At 43.9% G+C, this 18,073-nt stretch overlaps 1 protein-coding gene and 1 pseudogene across 2 annotated transcripts in view; one reads left to right on the top strand and one right to left on the bottom strand.

Annotated features, from left to right (window-relative positions):
* The window catches only part of MYO5B (myosin VB), a 371,041-nt gene that overhangs the window by 33,312 nt on the left and 319,656 nt on the right, over nt 1-18,073 (top strand). The window lies entirely within an intron of this gene.
* LOC104001057 (EGF-containing fibulin-like extracellular matrix protein 1 pseudogene) lies at nt 11,457-14,349 on the bottom strand (annotated as a pseudogene).

The following is an 18,073-nucleotide window of genomic DNA, read 5'->3' as shown; positions in this document are numbered from 1 at the left end:
TTTGCTTCAGGGCAGCAGGGAGGGGCTCCTGCCTTAGAGTTGTGTTTTGCAGTGTTCAGGAACCTGGGACTCTTGTCCATGTCTCCTGGTTGCCCCATAGTGGGGACTCTGTCTAGAACCTGATTGTCTTGGAGGATGCTTTCTAAGGGTCACTCATCCTTCTGCTTCAGGGGCTGAGGGAGACGGAGGTAGTGGCTGTAGCTAGCAGGGTCAGGCTGCATGTTGTCTTCTGATGTTTCAGGGGAAGAGAGAATGTGGTAAGAGCAGTGACTCCTGTGCCCCCCCACCCCGCCCCGAAACCCTAGTCCTTTCTGCCCATTTCCTCTAAATTCCTTCAGTGTCTGGGGTCTAGTCACAATTTGGTGTTTAGGTATAGTCCCCCCACTGCCTTAGAGGGGAGCGGTCCTTCATGGTTTTGTGTGTTTTGTTTGTTTTTGAGACAGTCTCGCCCTGTTGTCCAGACTGGAGTGCAGTGGCACTATCTCGGTTCCCTGCAACCTCCACCTCCCAAGTTCAAGTGATTCTCGTGCCTCAGCCTCCTGAGTAGCTGGGATTACAGGCATGTGCCACCATGCCCGGCTAATTTTGGTATTTTTAGCAGAGGCGGAGATTCACCATGTTGACCAGGCTGGTCTCAAACTCCTGACCTCAGGTGATCTGCCCGCCGTGGGCTCCTGAATTGTCCTTCATTGTTTAATGTGAGTTAATCTCTTTTTCTAAGCCAGGTTGTGAGCTCCACAAGGGACAACTGCAACTTTGAGCTTTGTGTCCAGCCCCAAATACTGAGCCCTGTACTACAAGGAGGACACAAGCTGAGGGTGGCCTTGAGAGGCCAGGACAGGGCGGGAGTTGGGAAATTAAAGTGGGAGAATGGCCGCAGTGTTTCAGGGCTTTTCTGAGGAGAGAATGAGCTCAGAATGGGCTGCTGGTGGCTGAGGGGTGGGTGTTGGACAGGAATGCAGTCTCCACACAGTTCTGAGCTGTGTAGGGAATCGAGAGTGGAGGGACTAGGGGAGTTGATATGTGCTGAGGATTTCCTTTGGGCTAGGCCCTAGGATTGTGTCTACTCTCACAGTGGTCACAACTAGGATGAGTGGGTGAAAGTTTCAGGGAGATGGATTCTAGCTCAATCTGAAGACACAAGTTTCAGGTGACCCAGAGTGGCCCCTCAAGCCACCCCCCGACCCTCTCATTGCTGGAGGTGTTCACATGTGGCTACCTGACCTTTCATGGGGAATGTGTGCCAGCTCTGTGGCTTGTCCCCAGGAACACAGTCGGCTGGAGGACTGTCCTTTTCTGAAGTCCTTACTTTGGGGGGCAGTTAAAATGTCTGTTCTTGTGGAGAATGTTGCTGATAGTCTCTGAAATTAGGTAAATATTAACTGGTCCACAGAACCCCCGAGTCAGGGAACCTCTGCTTTCCATCATCTGATAGAGAACTGGGTTTTACCCAAGATCCATCTGTAAGGCTCCTTTCAATACTGAGATCCTCCAGCTGTGGCCTCTGACCTTAGAGAGTCTGCTCCACAGCCTTGCCCTCTGCAGATGACAGCAGAACATTAAGAAAAGCCACCCACATAGAGTTTTCGAGAGAGCAGCTACCCTCACTGACCCTACGTTAGGGTCATAGGTGCACCCGGGCAGCCCCGTTGTTTCTGCTTCCATGCTTACGGTGGATATTCTTGCTTGGTGTTTTATCCTCCGCTGGGAAGTGTTGACTGTGGTACGTTGTGCGTGTTAGCATGTGGTCCCATGGACAGAGGGGAGCCATTTGCACCCCTGGCCATGCCATCGTGTCTGCGTGAGTACTGTCCACCTTGTGACTCTCCAGGATCCAGTGTTGCTACGTTGTTCATGTGGAGCATCTGTGTGCCTGTGCCTGTTCTGCAAGGGAGGGTGAGGGTTGGGCAGCAGGGTTCCTGCCATCTGAAGCTCACTCTTAGATAGGGCAGCAGCAGCACAGGCAGTGCCACACGGAATGTGCAGCATGATATCAGTGGCGTGGGGGTGCTGGGGAGGATGCAGGAGGAGACTAAACAGTGGAACGTGAAGACCTTGAGTAACAAACACTGGGAGAGAGGGGAGCTGGTTGCTGGCGGCGTGGGGCATCATAGAGGCCTGGAGGTGCAGGATGGCAAAGGGACTTTTTCTTAGAATAGAAGATTCCTTTTGGGACAGTTGGAAGACAAGTCTGTGGGGGAGGATTTGGGATTTGACATGATGTGGGCAGAGAAACCCACTGTGAGCATGAGAAGCATGGTGGCCTGGGGGCTGCAGAGCACCTGGAGCTGGGAGCTTTAGTTGACTGCTCTCCTGTGGGTGACTGAATGTCACTAACGTCTCTCAGCTTGAGTTTCCTGGGTTGTATATTTAGGCCCAGCCTGGGAAAGATGGGTATGAGGGTTGAAGAAGGTAATAAACATGTGAAAGCTCCTTGAACATGCCAGGGGATTGGTATCTGAGAGATTTTCCGCAGGGGTTGAAATAATCAAATATCAGAGTTAGAAAGTAGAGGAAAGCATATTTTCTTTGATGGCAGAGGGGTGGCAGTTGGCGGGGGCGTAAATCAGTTGCTTCAACCTTTGCATGATTTCTTAGGAGTCAGGAGATCTTCCCTGGGTTAACTGTGGGTTTGGTTAACCTTTGAGGCTGACTGTGCACCTTCTCAACTAGGGTCTGTTTATTTTCAGAAGTGATTGACAGCTCTGGACAAACCTGTTTGACTTCTCTGGGAGTCTCCCCAGGATAACGAGTTTAAACCTTTGTCTCTCATGGTTGTTAGTCTTCATGCATGAAAGGAGCTGTAGAATTTGCAGGGCTTTGTGCAGCCTGCTCTCATTTGGAAGTGTCCATTAATAATGATAACGGCAAACATTGTGGTGTAGGGTAGCACAGGCGTAGACTCATGTTTAATCTAGAGGACTTCATGGTAATCCATACACATTGTCATTCTTACCCCATCATCAGATGCTCAACAGCTTTCCACAATGTGCCAGGAGGTTGATAACTGTAGCTCCTGCCTCAGAGAACACCAGCTCCTTAGGGAGACCATAATGGGGCATGTTCTGGATTGGGAGCCAGGGAACTGGTATTCTCATTTTAGTGTCCTCAACAATGGACTCTGACTTTGGAAAAAATATGTCACCTCCTTGGGCCTTGGGTTTTTCACTTGCAAATAAGGATTTTGGGCCAGGTGATTTTGAAGGGTGTTCTCAGGTCCTTTCCACAGTATGGGATTTTGTGATTGTCCATGTACAAATGCATCACATGATGAAATTTAACTATGTACATGAGCAATACATGTAAGAGCTAGGAATCCATGCAAGGAAAGATATTAATAATTGTGGGTCCTGAGGGTCAGAAATGGCGCTTCCAAGAAGGTAAAAATGTAGATGAAAAGTCCAGATATCTGCATAAAAATAGGGAATGGAGGCTCACCTGCTAAGTCATATTAGGTATATGAAAGAGTGGCGTTGGTTAGGGGTTCTGAGGTCCTTGGCAGCATCCATGTGAGCTCATTGGGAGATCCAGGGATCTTCCATCTATTTCCTCTTTGTGCCATAATTACTTGAGTATCTGTGAAGCCAGACACTATTTCTGCTTTAGACATGTGGCCCCAAGAAGACCTTACTATATAAAAGTAATACAACTTGCTTATTGATGACTCCAAACTCATTATTTGCTGGATCCCTCTCTCCTGGTCCCTGTAATCATTTAAGGTTTTCAGGGAAATGCCTTCGTGTGCCCACTTCCACCTTAGATGTGCTCCTGCCATCCTCTGCTTCCACCCATAAAAAATCAGTATTTAGTTGTGTGATCACATTTCGTCACATACAGTAAAACCTCCCGAATTTTACTTGTAGAGTTCCAGTGAGTTCTGGTTGAACAAGTATATGGATCTTGGTTTTTAAAATATTCTCAATTGTTTTTGAATTTCACCATTATTTAAGTGCTTATTCTATTCCAGGCATTGGGTAGGCATTTGTAAACACAAGACATGGTTTTGGCCCTCATACATCTTATGATCTAACAGGAGAGACAAACATTAAATCACCACACAGGTAAATGTTAAGAGCATCAGTTTGCTGGGCACTGGTGAAAATGAACAGGATGGTGCAAGACTAATGGGGCCACATTTTGTATTTTAGATTTGAGATCAACTTGACCTCTCTGAGAAAGCAAAGGATGAGAAGCAGCAGCTAGTGAGGAAAAAGGGCTTGGCTGGAGTTGGGGAGAAGAGAAATGTGGCTGGAGCTGAGAGAAAAGCCAATGCAAAGGCCCAGAGGCAGGAAAGGGCTTGACAGGTTGGAGGAACTGGAAGAAAGGTCAAAGGGATCGGACTGTTAGAAATTATAGGGGAGCGTTTGAGAGAGGTTGGAAAGAGACCCGGGTCAGATCACACAGGATATTTTGGTGGTTAGAATTTTAGATTTTATCCCATATTCAAAGGATATCCAGGCCGAGGTAGATGAATCACCTGAGGTCAGGAGTTCGAGACCAGCCTGGCCAACATGGTGAAACCCCATCTCTACTAAAAATACAAAAATTAGCTGGGCATGGTGGCAGGCACCTGTAATCCCAGCTACTTGGGAGGCTGAGGCAGGAGAATCACTTGAACCCAGGAGGTGGAGGTTGCAGTGAGCCGAGATCACGCCACTGCACTCCAGCCTGGGCGACAGAGCGAGACTCCATCCCCCCACCTCCCCACCCCCAGCCAAAAAAAACAAAAACAAAAAGGATATCCATTGTTGATTTCAAAGAGGGGAGAGACACAATTCACTATAGATTTAATTATTCTGTCGGTGTTTTGAAGGATGACCTGGGGGAGGGTGGGTGTTGAGGTAGAGAGTTACAGGGGATCAGTGTGGCTCAGGTAAGAGATGATGCTGGCATGGACTTCATTGGTGACAGTAGCGTTGGATAAAGTTGAATGGATTTCATGTGTACGTTGAAGGTCGAAATGATGGCACTTAGTGTGATGGCTGGGATGGGAGAGGTGTCAAGACTGACTTCTAGCTTTTAGTTCTATCATCAAAATGGAAAAGTTACATATAAGATACGCTGTTAAAATTATTTCCTAGAATGTATTGGGCTACCTTTATGCTTTTTTGTACCTAAGAAAGTGGAGCTAAAGAAAATAACTTCCTTTGGATGTGGGTCTGTATTAGTTTGTTCTCACACTGCTAATAAAGACATTCCCGAGACTGGGTAATTCATAAAGGAAAGAGGTTTTTTAATTGACTCACAGTTCAGCATGGCTGGGGAGGCCTCAGGAAATTTACAATCATGGCTGAAGGGGAAGCAAACACGTGCTTTGTCACATAATGGCAGGAAGGAGAAGTGCTGAGCCAAAGGGGGAAAAGCCTCTTATAAAACCATCAGATCTCATGAGAACTCACTATCAGGAAAACAGAATGGGGGAAACTGCTCCCATGATTCAGTTATCTCCACCTGGTCCCTCCCGCAACAGGGGGGGATTATGGGAACTACAGTTCAAGATGAGATTTGGGTGGGGACACAGCCAAACCATATCAGGGTCTTAGCATCTTGAAACAGTAATCTTACTGTACTTGTTCTGTAGATGAAAATGGCATAGGAGAGGTGTTGAGTGTTCAAATACTGGATGTTCCCTAGAAGTTGATTTTAAATATGAATGTATTTTCTTTTAATCCATATTGCTTGTGGAAGTCCAGTGGCCTGGTCCTGGTTAGTTGGGTTGTGGTTAATTGAGATTTTACTTTAAATTGGAACAATCCAAAGGATTTATGTGGTTGCGGTCCCAGAAAAAGTGTAGGACCTTGCTAGAATGTCATTGTGCACGACTGTGGCAGGCCACCATTTTTCTCCTTAGGATCCTGGAACAGCAAGAAGTTAAGTCCTCTAGTTCATCTTCTTGACCTATTAGTGTTAAAGGACTTGAAGTTAACTTTTGAAAACCAAACTTATGTTGAAGTCATCTTCGGTGCCACTGTGACATTTCATAAAGCACTTTTGGATCTTGGTTTGTAGTGGTTACTGAGATTCTTTTTAGTGCTCAGAAATTCCTAGTTCTCACTAACCGGTCAGAAAGAGAATTGCTTTTCTGATTGGTAAAAAGACAATTGCCAAGTCTTACTTGAACACACTTAGCTTTTTCCTCTTCCTTTTTGCATCTACTCTGGTAGAGGAAATAGCATGAAACAACTCACTTGCCTGTTGGGAGTGCCGGGCAAAGCAATTTAATGACTCTTCTCTGACTAAATTGAGAGTCAGGTCTTTTTGATTAGCATGTAGATAAACTGCTGCAAGGTAGTTAGAAGCAGTGATGGTTGTTCAATCCTTAGGAAGATTTTTTGTTTTTTATCTCAAAATACTGAGGGTGAAATGAATGAAATCTTTTACTCAAGGATTACCAAGATAAGTACCTGGTTAAATACCATTTGTAGTTCTTTTAAATCATATTCTAATATGGGTCATATTTTAAAAGATGATAGTAGAATAAAGAATACATAACTTTAACCACTGTTCTTACCAATTTTTCATTCTACGAATGAGCTATATATTAGTTAAAGGCATAATATAGTGAAGGAGATGACTCCTGGTTCACTATAACTGTGTGAAGTGAGGCCTGGTTGTGCCATGTAGCTGCCTCGTACCTGGAGTGATTGCAGCTACTGTTTATGGAAGGTCTCCCTGTACTGGAAACCTTACGTATGTGAACCCATATAAATTTGAAAAACAAGTTGTTGTTTTTTAACAGCTATTTTTCAAATTTGTCCGAGTTAAAACCACTAGAAGAAGAGTTGCAACTGAGATGGTTTGTCTGCTCTAAAGCAGGCCTTTTTAGTCTGTGGTGCTACCTTGTGTAACACGAAAAATACCTTGAAGGCAAACAGACTTTTTTGAGTGCTGCTTTGTAAACCTAAGTCTGTAACATAACAGCCAATGTCAGGTAGGACTCCAGCAAAACTGCCTTGCACAGGAGAGTATCTACCTGATTTTTAAAGGATTTTTCAGAGAAGGAAGCTTGAACCCCTCTTCTGACCATTCATTCCAGGGCCCTAAAGCCCTTGTGCTAGGAAAGTCTTCCTTATGACTAATTCCAGTCCCTCCCACCTCAGTGTCATCCTGTCCCAATTAGAAGTGCTTGTTGAACAAGCTAATGGACTATTAATCTGCATTTTTGCTTGTTAAGCATATTGCACTAAATGCCCTCATGGTGCTTCCAGATAATAGGTAACAAATGTGAACTCGAATGTGCTTCTGTGGAATAGAAGCAGGATATTACACAATTGAGGACTTTGCCCATGCTCTTTGAATTCCATCTTGACATTACTACTCAACCTGTATCTTCCCTTCCCCAATATGCAGGTAGGCTTAGACAAATCCTGTACCAATCAAAGAAGGCATGGTGGAGCATTAACTGTTCTTAAAATCAGAGGAGCCAGATTTAGTGTGCAAAGAAGAAACTCTTGACTTCAATGTTGTGAGGTCATGGATTGTCTTTTCTTGTCATTGACTTTTTTGGGTGGGGGATAAGCTTTAAAAAAATCACACAATATGATCTTGCAAAAATCAAACAATATAGAAATCTCTAAGATAATGAGTGAAAGTCCCTCCTTGCCTTACCTTTCTCCAATCCTTCTTTCTTTCTCAGAGGTAGCCACTGCTATTCTCTGGGCACATACCACCTACATACAGACCTACACACATACACAAGTGTGAAGATGTATGTTACATAGGGAAGGCTTTGGGAGGTCAATTGTGGAGCCTTGGCCAAGGCAGAGAAGGGTCCTGTGTGTTGAGAGCCCAGGAAGTCTAATGGCCATTGTGGAGATCAGTGTCTTCAGCTTCATTGGCATCTTCCTGATCATGTGCAGCCAGACCATTATAAATTACAGGTGGTGGAGAGGTGCCCAGAGGCTCCAGGGGTGGGGAGCAAGGACACTGCAGTCTTAGACACAGACTATCCCCACTCACTCACTGGCGTCGTCACTCACTCGCATCCCCGCTCGCTCACTCACTCACTCACTCACTCACATCCCCACTCATGGGTAGAGTTGATTTTATTTCCATAAAGAAAGTGAGGCCGGGCACAGTGACTCACGCATGTAATCCCAGCACTTTGGGAGGCTGAGGCGGGCAGATCACTTGAGGTCAGGAGTTCAAGACCATCCTGGCCAACATGGCGAAACCCTGTCTCTACTAAAAATACAAAAATTAGCCAGGCGTGGTGGCGTGCACCTGTAGTCCCAGCTATTCTGGAGGCTGAGGCAGGAGAATCGCTTGAACCCGGGAGGCGGAGGCTGCAGTGAACCTATATCGTGCCACTGCACTCCAGCCTGGTGACAGAGCAAGACTCCATCTCAAAAAAAGAAAATGAAATCTTTCTCCCATGTCTCATGCTGCTTGTGCTTATAAATATATAAGAATAGATTCCATCTACTAGGAGCGTCTTACATTCCAAGTCATGCCTCACTGTTAACACTGACATCTCTTGTTGCACAGGGGATCCTTCCTAGCTTGAAAGTCACTATTTTGAAGTTAACACTTGGAGCACTGAAGTCTTAATGCCTTTTAGAAGACATCCTTATTTTCAATCTTTGAAACATTGAACATGACCCAAATCTTATTGCAATTAGTGTATATAGTGCGAACGTGCCACATCTTACTGGGTAAGCTGGAATTTAACGTGGGTGACTAATTGTGCCACAGGACATTGATTAGTCTTGGGAAAGATCTACCTGGGAATCCAAATTTCCTGCTTTATATAGCTATGTCAATAAGACAGCCACCTGAAATCTGCATGAATATACCAGCAGTAACTTTAGTTTGATTTCCTGCATTTTTCACAAGGAAAATAAATTCTAGTTGTTACTTGCCTGAAGGGTGGAATCTATTATAGAATTCACCAATATATGAACAAGGGACATGTGTATCTTTTCAGTGTGATTTTTTTTTTTTTTTTTTAGTTTTGAGAATACATACTATTTCTTTTAATGAACACCAAAAAATATACAATCATAGTTTTTGTTTACTCTTTGTAGGTTTTAAGAACCCCAATATCAGAACTTAGGAAATGGTTATTTTAGCTTTCCTGGGTTTTAAAATCAAAATATAAAAAAAGTCATAATAAAATACATTAAGCAGGTTTCTTAGGCCAGTTGGGCCTGCATGTTAGTGGCTGTATGAATTGATTACCTGCTCTCATGTTGTAGTTCTTATGTGGCAAAGCTTGTGATGTCAAGACCTGTGGGTTGTCTTTAATATGTGATTGGGATAATGGAGTATGCTTTTCATACTCTCTTCTGGTACCCATTCTCAGAGGTTTTGGTAAATTCTGAAATAAAAATCACCAAAAAGTTGTCCTTTGGAATCATGCTGAAAGCAGTAGCACATTTACTAGAGTTTGTCATCTCTCACCTGTCTTAATATAGAAAGGACGACTTTAGTTTCTTAACCCAAACTGATCGTCCCAGAATATTCTGCTCAGATTTCATTCAGGGAGTGCCCTCGTTGTGGGTTAAGCCCGTAAACACCTAAGGAAACCTATGAAATTCTGTGAAGCAGCTTATGCTTTGTGATTAGGCAGGTGGCTTTAATTATTGCCTGCCACCTCAGCAGAAAACACGGGGTGGGGGAGGCACCATTGGGACTCGGGATCAGTAGGCTGTGCTTTTCACGAAGGCCTGTGAATCAAACTGATGTATAATGTATTGGTCTTTGGCTGAGGAATTGTGGTCCAGAGAGGATTTAATCTTTGATGACTCAGCACTCTTGTTTACATAATTCATTTCCGTCATCTCTCTCACTGTGCCCCCAGCCATCTTGGATCAAAGTCAAGGAAGGATCTGAACGGGGCGGATGTTCCCCCAGGATGTAGGCTCTCTGGGCTGCAGGTCTTGTGCATCCCTGGAGGGGGAAGGCAGGCTGAGGAAGCTGGAACCCAGGAGTGGTGTGATTTGGGGTGGACCCTGCCCCCAAAGAAATGGGTAAGATCACCACGATTCCAAGGGACCAGCTCAGAGAACTCATCCTCACTCACATCCTTTGAACATCAGAGTACAGACTCCAGGGAGCCAAAACAGAATTCTCTGATACAATACAAGCCTAGCTGTGTTTAGGCTTAAAAAAAAAAAATTCAGTGTTTTAGAAGAAGGGAAACTAGTGTATATATATACTTTTTCTAGAGCCAAGCATTTTTCTTGCATAGTTTAATGCACATAACAGTGTGTTGTAGTTCATCCCAATTTTATAAGTGATGAAACTCTTAGAGCCATACAGTTAGAAAGTGATGGAGCCTTTATTTAAACCTACATTTTTCTGACATAAAAGCCCACCCCTATCCAAGAAGGCTTTGAATAGTAGAAATTTAAGATCATATTTGTATCATGATCCTTCAAATTTAGACCCTTCATGAGGGTCTAAATGACCCAGAATGGCTCAAGGACCACCTCAAGTTGACATCTTCTCCTTGGTCACAGAATTGGGGAAGAACTGAGTGACGTGCAGTCAGTCCACTGTTCTCAGGAAGAACTTGTGGTGGGCTATAGTATGATGGAAATTCTTTATCCTTGGAATTTCAGACTAGCTGCTAACTCTGAACTACAAAGCCTTGGTACATGTATTTTTCAGAACTGTTTTTTCCTGTGGGAGTGGGATTAAAAACAATAAGAAGCAAAAGTGAGCTTTGGAGTAAAAAGGAAGCCAATGTCTCTCATCACCACATTTAGGGAAGGACCAGAAGCTTGACCCAAGAGACAGCATCCCAGCTAGGCATCCAAGAGGACAGAGGAAGGCTCCTGAGAGCTGGCCTTGAAGAGTTAACCTTTAAAACTGATGGACACACTTGCTAGTGACTATGACCATTTAGGGGCAGAGGCCTTGCCTGTGTGAAGAGAGGTGTGCCAGGGGAGCATTGAGTATGGAGCTGTGACTGTAGCTTTATTTTCAGCTATATGTTGTGGCTTCCACTGCCCTATTTTTCTTTTCTTTTTTTTTATTATTATACTTTAAGTTTTAGGGTACATGTGTACAATGTGCAGGTTAGTTACGTATGTATACATGTGACATGCTGGTGCACTGCACCCACTAACTCGTCATCTAGCATTAGGTATATCTCCCAATGCTATCCCTCCCCCCTCCCCCCATCCCACAACAGTCCCCAGAGTGTGATGTTCCCCCTCCTGTGTCCATGTGTTCCCATTGTTCAATTCCCACCTATGAGTGAGAATATGCGGTGTTTGGTTTTTTGTTCTTGTGATAGTTTACTGAGAATGATGATTTCCAATTTCATCCATGTCCCTACAAAGGACATGAACTCATCCTTTTTTATGGCTGCATAGTATTCCATGGTGTATATGTGCCACATTTTCTTTTTTTTTTTTTTTTTGTACAGCAATGATTTATTACTATATAATAAACAACCACCTTTAGGCTGGATATGAAAATAAAAACCAACACAAATATGGCAGATCCCCATTTTCTAAAGAAATATATCTTTATTGACCTTTTCCATTTTCTTACAAAGCAGTTAAAAACTCATTCTTACCCTTGCATGCTATTCAATGGTTATGATGGCTGCCTCCTTATGAGACTGTTAGTGGAGCTCTAGTAAGTTTCCTTAAGCACCACAGAAGATCATCATTGCTTGGTCCCACTTTTATAGGAAAGAATCCAAGTTTCACCAGATAGTGTATACTTAGCTCTCTTGAAGAAGACCAGTTTAGTGGATTAATGTCTAATTTACATACAGTAATAAAGACAAACTTTGAATCTTTACATATTAAATGCCCACTTTATACCATGGTGTAATTGTTTGAATTATGGGTGAGTGTACAGTATAGAGATGTAGATGCACTAGATATATCTATAAATAAAATAGTGCTTTAAGGTAACAATATTCTTTGGCTGACTTAAATGCCTGTGGTTGACTCTTAGAAAAGACTAAAATGAAAATGGCCCCACTATTATTGTCAATCTTAACACAGAGCTTGTGCGGAAGGTCCCTATACTGCTGACTGTCAGCATCTCCAGGTCCACGATATGTTCTCTTGGTCCTGATAATGACTTCACGAGCACAAGCATTGCACTTACAGGACTTGTTTGTCGTAGGTAGAACTCTCCATTTTCATTTCCAGATTTAATCCGAAAAGTATTGATGGTGTTGGCATAAATAGTTGTGGCCTGTATCTGGAAGATGTCTGATGGCACAGACCTATCAGATCGGATGCTCATGTATTTGTAGACTATTGACTGGGGCAGTTCTCGGCACATGGCATTTGAGACTGGGCAAACACATCGGTTCTCTGGTGTTAGAATGCAGGGATCTTGACAAGGATTTCGTGGATAACAACGGAAGCCGCCATGATAATTCCAACACATTTCATCCTCCCGGCATTCATTTGTGGTCTCACACTCATTTATATCTTGACATGTTCTACTTCTCACCACTTGGTATCCCTGGGGGCACATACATGAGAATTTCCCAGGTTCATTGACACATTGATATTGACACAGGTAGCTTGAGGTTCTGCATTCATCAATGTCTTCACAGTTGAGCCTGTCACTGCTTAGCTCATATCCTTGATTGCACTGACAGATGAATGAACCAAGAATGTTGTAGCACTGCTGAGCACATTGATTGCTGGCATCACATTCATTTATATCTACGCAGGTATAGTTGTTTGCTGCCAATTGAAACCCAGGACTGCACTGGCAATAAAATGAGCCTGGTGTATTCACGCATCTTTGGTGGCAATATGGAGGGATGGTACATTCATCTATGTCTACGCACTGCTCCCCTCGCTTCTGATATCCAGGAGGGCACTGACATGCAAAGGATCCCCGTAAATTGATGCACACTTGGTCTGCTCTACAGTTGTGCGTCCCTGCAGTGCACTCGTCTATGTCTTGGCACACGTTGTGTTCACTTTGCTCGTAGCCTGCTGCACACTGGATACGGTGGGAAGGGTTGGAGGGAATGCGCTGAGGGTCAGCTGGGTTCCGCCGGATGACAAAGTTATTTCGGCCAGTCTGCATTTCAGGGCCTGCGACTGCAGCAGCACTGGCCACAAAACCACCCCCGGGCAACACTCCACTGGTTGCCATGCTGCTGGCAGCTACAACCCCGGTGGTTGCCCCTGAGGTTCCTTCTGCTGGTTGTGTTTCCTGCTGAGGCTGTTCATTATTGACAATAATCTGGGCTGTTTTCGGAAGGCAGAGGTATCCTCCATAGTGGTTGACGCACTTCATTCCACCTTTACAAGCGTCTGGGACAATGTCACATTCATCAATATCTTTGCATTGCTGTCTCACAGGATCCCACTCATATCCGTCAGTGCATTGCGTGTACGTGATGGTTTCTTCGGTGTCCTGTGACTTGACCAGCGCCAGAGTCAGCATAGTTAGGAAAAGGGCTTTCAACATTGTGAATCTGCGCGGCCGCGCTGCGCTCCGGGCCCGGGCAGCGAGGGGAGTGCGCAGGGGAGGGCAGCCCCGTGGGTCTGATCTGGCCGTGCCACATTTTCTTAATCCAATCTATCATTGTTGGACATTTGGGTTGGTTCCAAGTCTTTGCTATTGTGAATAGTGCCGCAATAAACATACGTGTGCATGTGTCTTTATAGCAGCATGATTTATAGTCCTTTGGGTATATACCCAGTTATGGGATGGCTGGGTCAAATGGTATTTCTAGTTCTAGATCCCTGAGGAATCGCCACACTGACTTCCACAATGGTTGAACTAGTTTACAGTCCCACCAGCAGTGTAAAAATGTTCCTATTTCTCCACATCCTCTCCAGCACCTGTTGTTTCCTGACTTTTTAATGATTGCCATTCTAACTGGTGTGAGATGGTATCTCATTGTGGTTTTGATTTGCATTTCTCTGATGGCCAGTGATGATGAGCATTTTTTCATGTGTTTTTTGGCTGCACAAATGTCTTCTTTTGAGAAGTGTCTGTTCATGTCCTTTGCCCACTTTTTGATGGGGTTGTTTATTTTTTTCTTGTAAATTTGTTTGAGTTCATTGTAGATTCTGGATATTAGCCCTTTGTCAGATGAGTAGGTTGTGAAAATTTTCTCCCATTCTGTAGGTTGCCTGTTCACTCTGATGGTAGTTTCTTTTGCTGTGCAGAAGCTCTTTAGTTTAATTAGATCCCATTTGTCAATTTTGGCTCTTGCCATTGCTTTTGGTGTTTTAGACATGAAGTCCTTGCCCATGCCTGTGTCCTGAATGGTAATGCCTAGGTTTTCTTCTAGGGTTTTTATGGTTTTAGGTCTAACATGTAAGTCTTTAATCCATCTTGAATTGATTTTTGTATAAGGTGTAAGGAAGGGATCCAGTTTCAGCTTTGTACATATGGCTAGCCAGTTTTCCCAGCACCATTTATTAAATAGGGAATCCTTTCCCCATTGCTTGTTTTTGTCAGGTTTGTCAAAGATCAGATGGTTGTAGATATGCGGCATTATTTCTGAGGGCTCTGTTCTGTTCCATTGATCTATATCTCTGTTTTGGTACCAGTACCATGCTGTTTTGGTTACTGTAGCCTTGTAGTATAGTTTGAAGTCAGGTAGCATGATGCCTCCAGCTTTGTTCTTTTGGCTTAGGATTGACTTGGCGATGTGGGCTCTTTTTTGGTTCCATATGAACTTTAAAGTAGTTTTTTCCAATTCTGTGAAGAAAGTCATTGGTAGCTTGATGGGGATGGCATTGAATCTGTAAATTACCTTGGGCAGTATGGCCATTTTCACGATATTGATTCTTCCTATCCATGAGCATGGAATGTTCTTCCATTTGTTTGTATCCTCTTTGATTACATTGAGCAGTGGTTTGTAGTTCTCCTTGAAGAGGTCCTTCATGTCCCTTGTAAGGTGGATTCCTAGGTATTTTATTCTCTTTGAAGCAATTGTGAATGGGAGTTCACTCATGATTTGGCTCTCTGTTTGTGTGTTATTGGTGTATAAGAATGCTTGTGATTTTTGTACATTGATTTTGTATCCTGAGACTTTGCTGAAGTTGCTTATCAGCTTAAGGAGATTTTGGGCTGAGACAGTGGGGTTTTCTAGATATACAATCATGTCATCTGCAAACAGGGACAATTTGACTTCCTCTTTTCCTAATTGAATACCCTTTATTTCCTTCTCTTGCCTAATTGCCCTGGCTAGAACTTCCAACACTATGTTGAATAGGAGTGGTGAGAGAGGGCATCCCTGTCTTGTGCCAGTTTTCAAAGGGAATGCTTCCAGTTTTTGCCCATTCAGTATGATATTGGCTATGGGTTTGTCATAGATAGCTCTTATTATTTTGAGATACGTCCCATCAATACCTAATTTATTGAGAGTTTTTAGCATGAAGGGTTGTTGAATTTTGTCAAAGACCTTTTCTGCATCTATTGAGATAATCATGTGATTTTTGTCTTTGGTTCTGTTTATATGCTGAATTACATTTATTGATTTGCGTATATTGAACCAGCCTTGCATCCCAGGGATGAAGCCCACTTGATCATGGCGGATAAGCTTTTTAATGTGCTGCTGGATTCGGTTTGCCAGTATTTTATTGAGGATTTTTGCATCAATGTTCATCAAGGATATTGGTCTAAAATTCTCTTTTTTGCGTGTGTCTCTGCCAGGCTTTGGTATCAGGATGATGCTGGCCTCATAAAATGAGTTAGGGAGGATTCCCTCTTTTTCTATTGATTGGAATAGTTTCAGAAGGAATGGTACCAGTTCCTCCTTGTACCTCTGGTAGAATTCGGCTGTGAATCCATCTGGTCCTGGACTCTTTTTGGTTGGTAAGCTATTGATTATTGCCACAATTTCAGCTCCTGTTATTGGTCTATTCAGAGATTCAACTTCTTCCTGGTTTAGTCTTGGGAGAGTGTATGTGTCGAGGAATTTATCCATTTCTTCTAGATTTTCTAGTTTATTTGCATAGAGGTGTTTGTAGTATTCTCTGATGGTAGTTTGTATTTCTGTGGGATCGGTGGTGATATCCCCTTTATCATTTTTTATTGTGTCTATTTGATTCTTCTCTCTTTTTTTCTTTATTAGTCTTGCTAGCGGTCTATCAATTTCCACTGCCCCATTTTTCACATCCGCCAATGCTGGTAACAGTTTCTGCCTCCTGTTTACCTCACAGGATCCCAGGATTTGGCAAGGTAGTTGCTTATTGAGCTCCTTAGAAAGCAGGTTCCTTAATATTTAGTGTTTAGGGACTGTGCAGGCACTGGAGAGAGATGAGGGATAGAGTAGGGCCTTTGTACAAAAGAGTTTCTGGTGAGGTCAGTGAGGTCATTGGGGCCAGGCTCAGGAAGGGTCTTGTATGCTACCGAAGATGTTAGGATTTTAGCTAAAGCAATGGAAAGCCATAATGGGATCTTAAATTTGATTTCATCACTAGAATGGGCACAATGTCTGTTTTGCTGACAGCTGTATCCTCAGGGCCTAGAATAGTGTCTGGCACAAAGTAGTTGCTCAGTGAAGACTGAATGAATGAGTGAATTTCTTCAGCTTCATGTGTTAAACAAATCCATGTACCCTGTGGCGCTGGACTGGAGGCAGAGAGTACTGGAAGAAGGGGTGCTAATCAGGAGGTCACTGCAGTAATTCAGGTGACTGTGGACAGGGCAGTGGCAGGGATTAGAGGAGAAACCTGCTTTGGGAGAGAGGTTCCAGAAAGACCTTCAGACTCACTGGGTGTGGCAGGTGAAGGGAGCGAGCTAAGGGTGACTCCTAGGATCCTGACTTGGGTAGTTGGAAGAAGAGAAGCCACTGTGGGGAAGATGAGGGCTCTGAAAGGCGTGTTGGGCTGAGAAGCTTGTGGAACAGGGTGTAGGGTTGGCCTGTGAGCTTTTGGACATACTGTTCTAGAGCTCAAGAAGGCAGTCCAGGCTGGAAATAAGGGTTAGGGATTCATGAGGGATCAGGTAGAAATGGAAACTGTCTGTAAGGAGACAAGATGGTGACCACTGGTAGAACCCTGTGAAGTGTGATGCTCCTTATGGGACAGGGAAATAATTTATGTGGGCGATTGGAGGGCAGTGAAAAATACTCTGAGGGGGACAGGGAGTACAGAATTATACGAAAAGCCTGCCCTTTCTCTACCCCCACTCCCAGAAGTACCTGCAGAAGACATTTTGTCCTATATCCTTCCAGCTATTTTCTGTGTCTACACAACGCTAAATACGTAAGTTTTTTATTTTTACCCAAATGGATTACACTTTGTTCACATCCTCTTTAAGAGTCTGATTCACAGAGAAAAACATCTAAAGAGATCGCAAAATACAGGTTGAGTCTTAGCACTGGGTTAATTCAGATGTAATAACCCTTGATGAAAGTCTAGAACTTAAACACGTTCATCCCAGACAGCAAGGACTAGCTTGTTTGGAGGCCTTTGTGCTTTTTCGCTAAAGACATCTAGGTGCAGGGTGGACACAGGGTCAAGAGCACAGCCCTTGCCCTGCTCCCCAGCCTTTCCTACCTGCCATTTATGTTCTGGTGCAGGTTTCCTCACTGGGGTTGCCAGGCAAGCCCAGTCTCCTGACTGCACTGAATTGAAGCTGCTGGCACTCCAGCGGGCAGTCAGGTCATCTTGAGGGCAGGCTCCTGGTTTGCTTGCCTTTAGCCACAATGTCCCATGTAGGAAGAGGGCTTTCCAAAGTTCTTCCTTCCAGTTGGATAAGACTGCCATTCACGGGCTGTGTGACCTTGGGCAGGTGACTTCGCCACCCTGGGTTTTGATTTCCCCATCTCTAAAGTGAGGGGCTTGGGCTAACAGCCCCAAGATTGTGTCTGGCATAAATATTTCATGACCCCTGGCCCATCACCCTGCTAGGGGTTAGACTGAGTGAAGGCAGAACCTGCAAGTGTGCTGCAAAATACTACAGACTAGAATTGGCCCTCAATAAATCATAATTAAACTGAGCTACTGTCTTAAGTCACCTTTCCTACCTTCTAGGGAAGTGACATAGTAATTTGTATATTGGGAAGGGCTGCTCCTTTAATTTACAAAACAAAGTTAAAACAAATACTCTGAAATGTATCCGTTTTTGGTAAATGGTTTCTTCCATCAGTGTCACAGGCACCAGTGAAGAC

Source organism: Pan troglodytes, chromosome 17 (assembly GCF_028858775.2).
Source record: "Pan troglodytes isolate AG18354 chromosome 17, NHGRI_mPanTro3-v2.0_pri, whole genome shotgun sequence".
In the NCBI taxonomy this organism is placed as follows: domain Eukaryota; kingdom Metazoa; phylum Chordata; class Mammalia; order Primates; family Hominidae; genus Pan; species Pan troglodytes.
The sequence above is the reverse complement of the archived record's forward strand: the minus strand, read 5'-3'. Positions and strand labels throughout refer to the sequence as shown.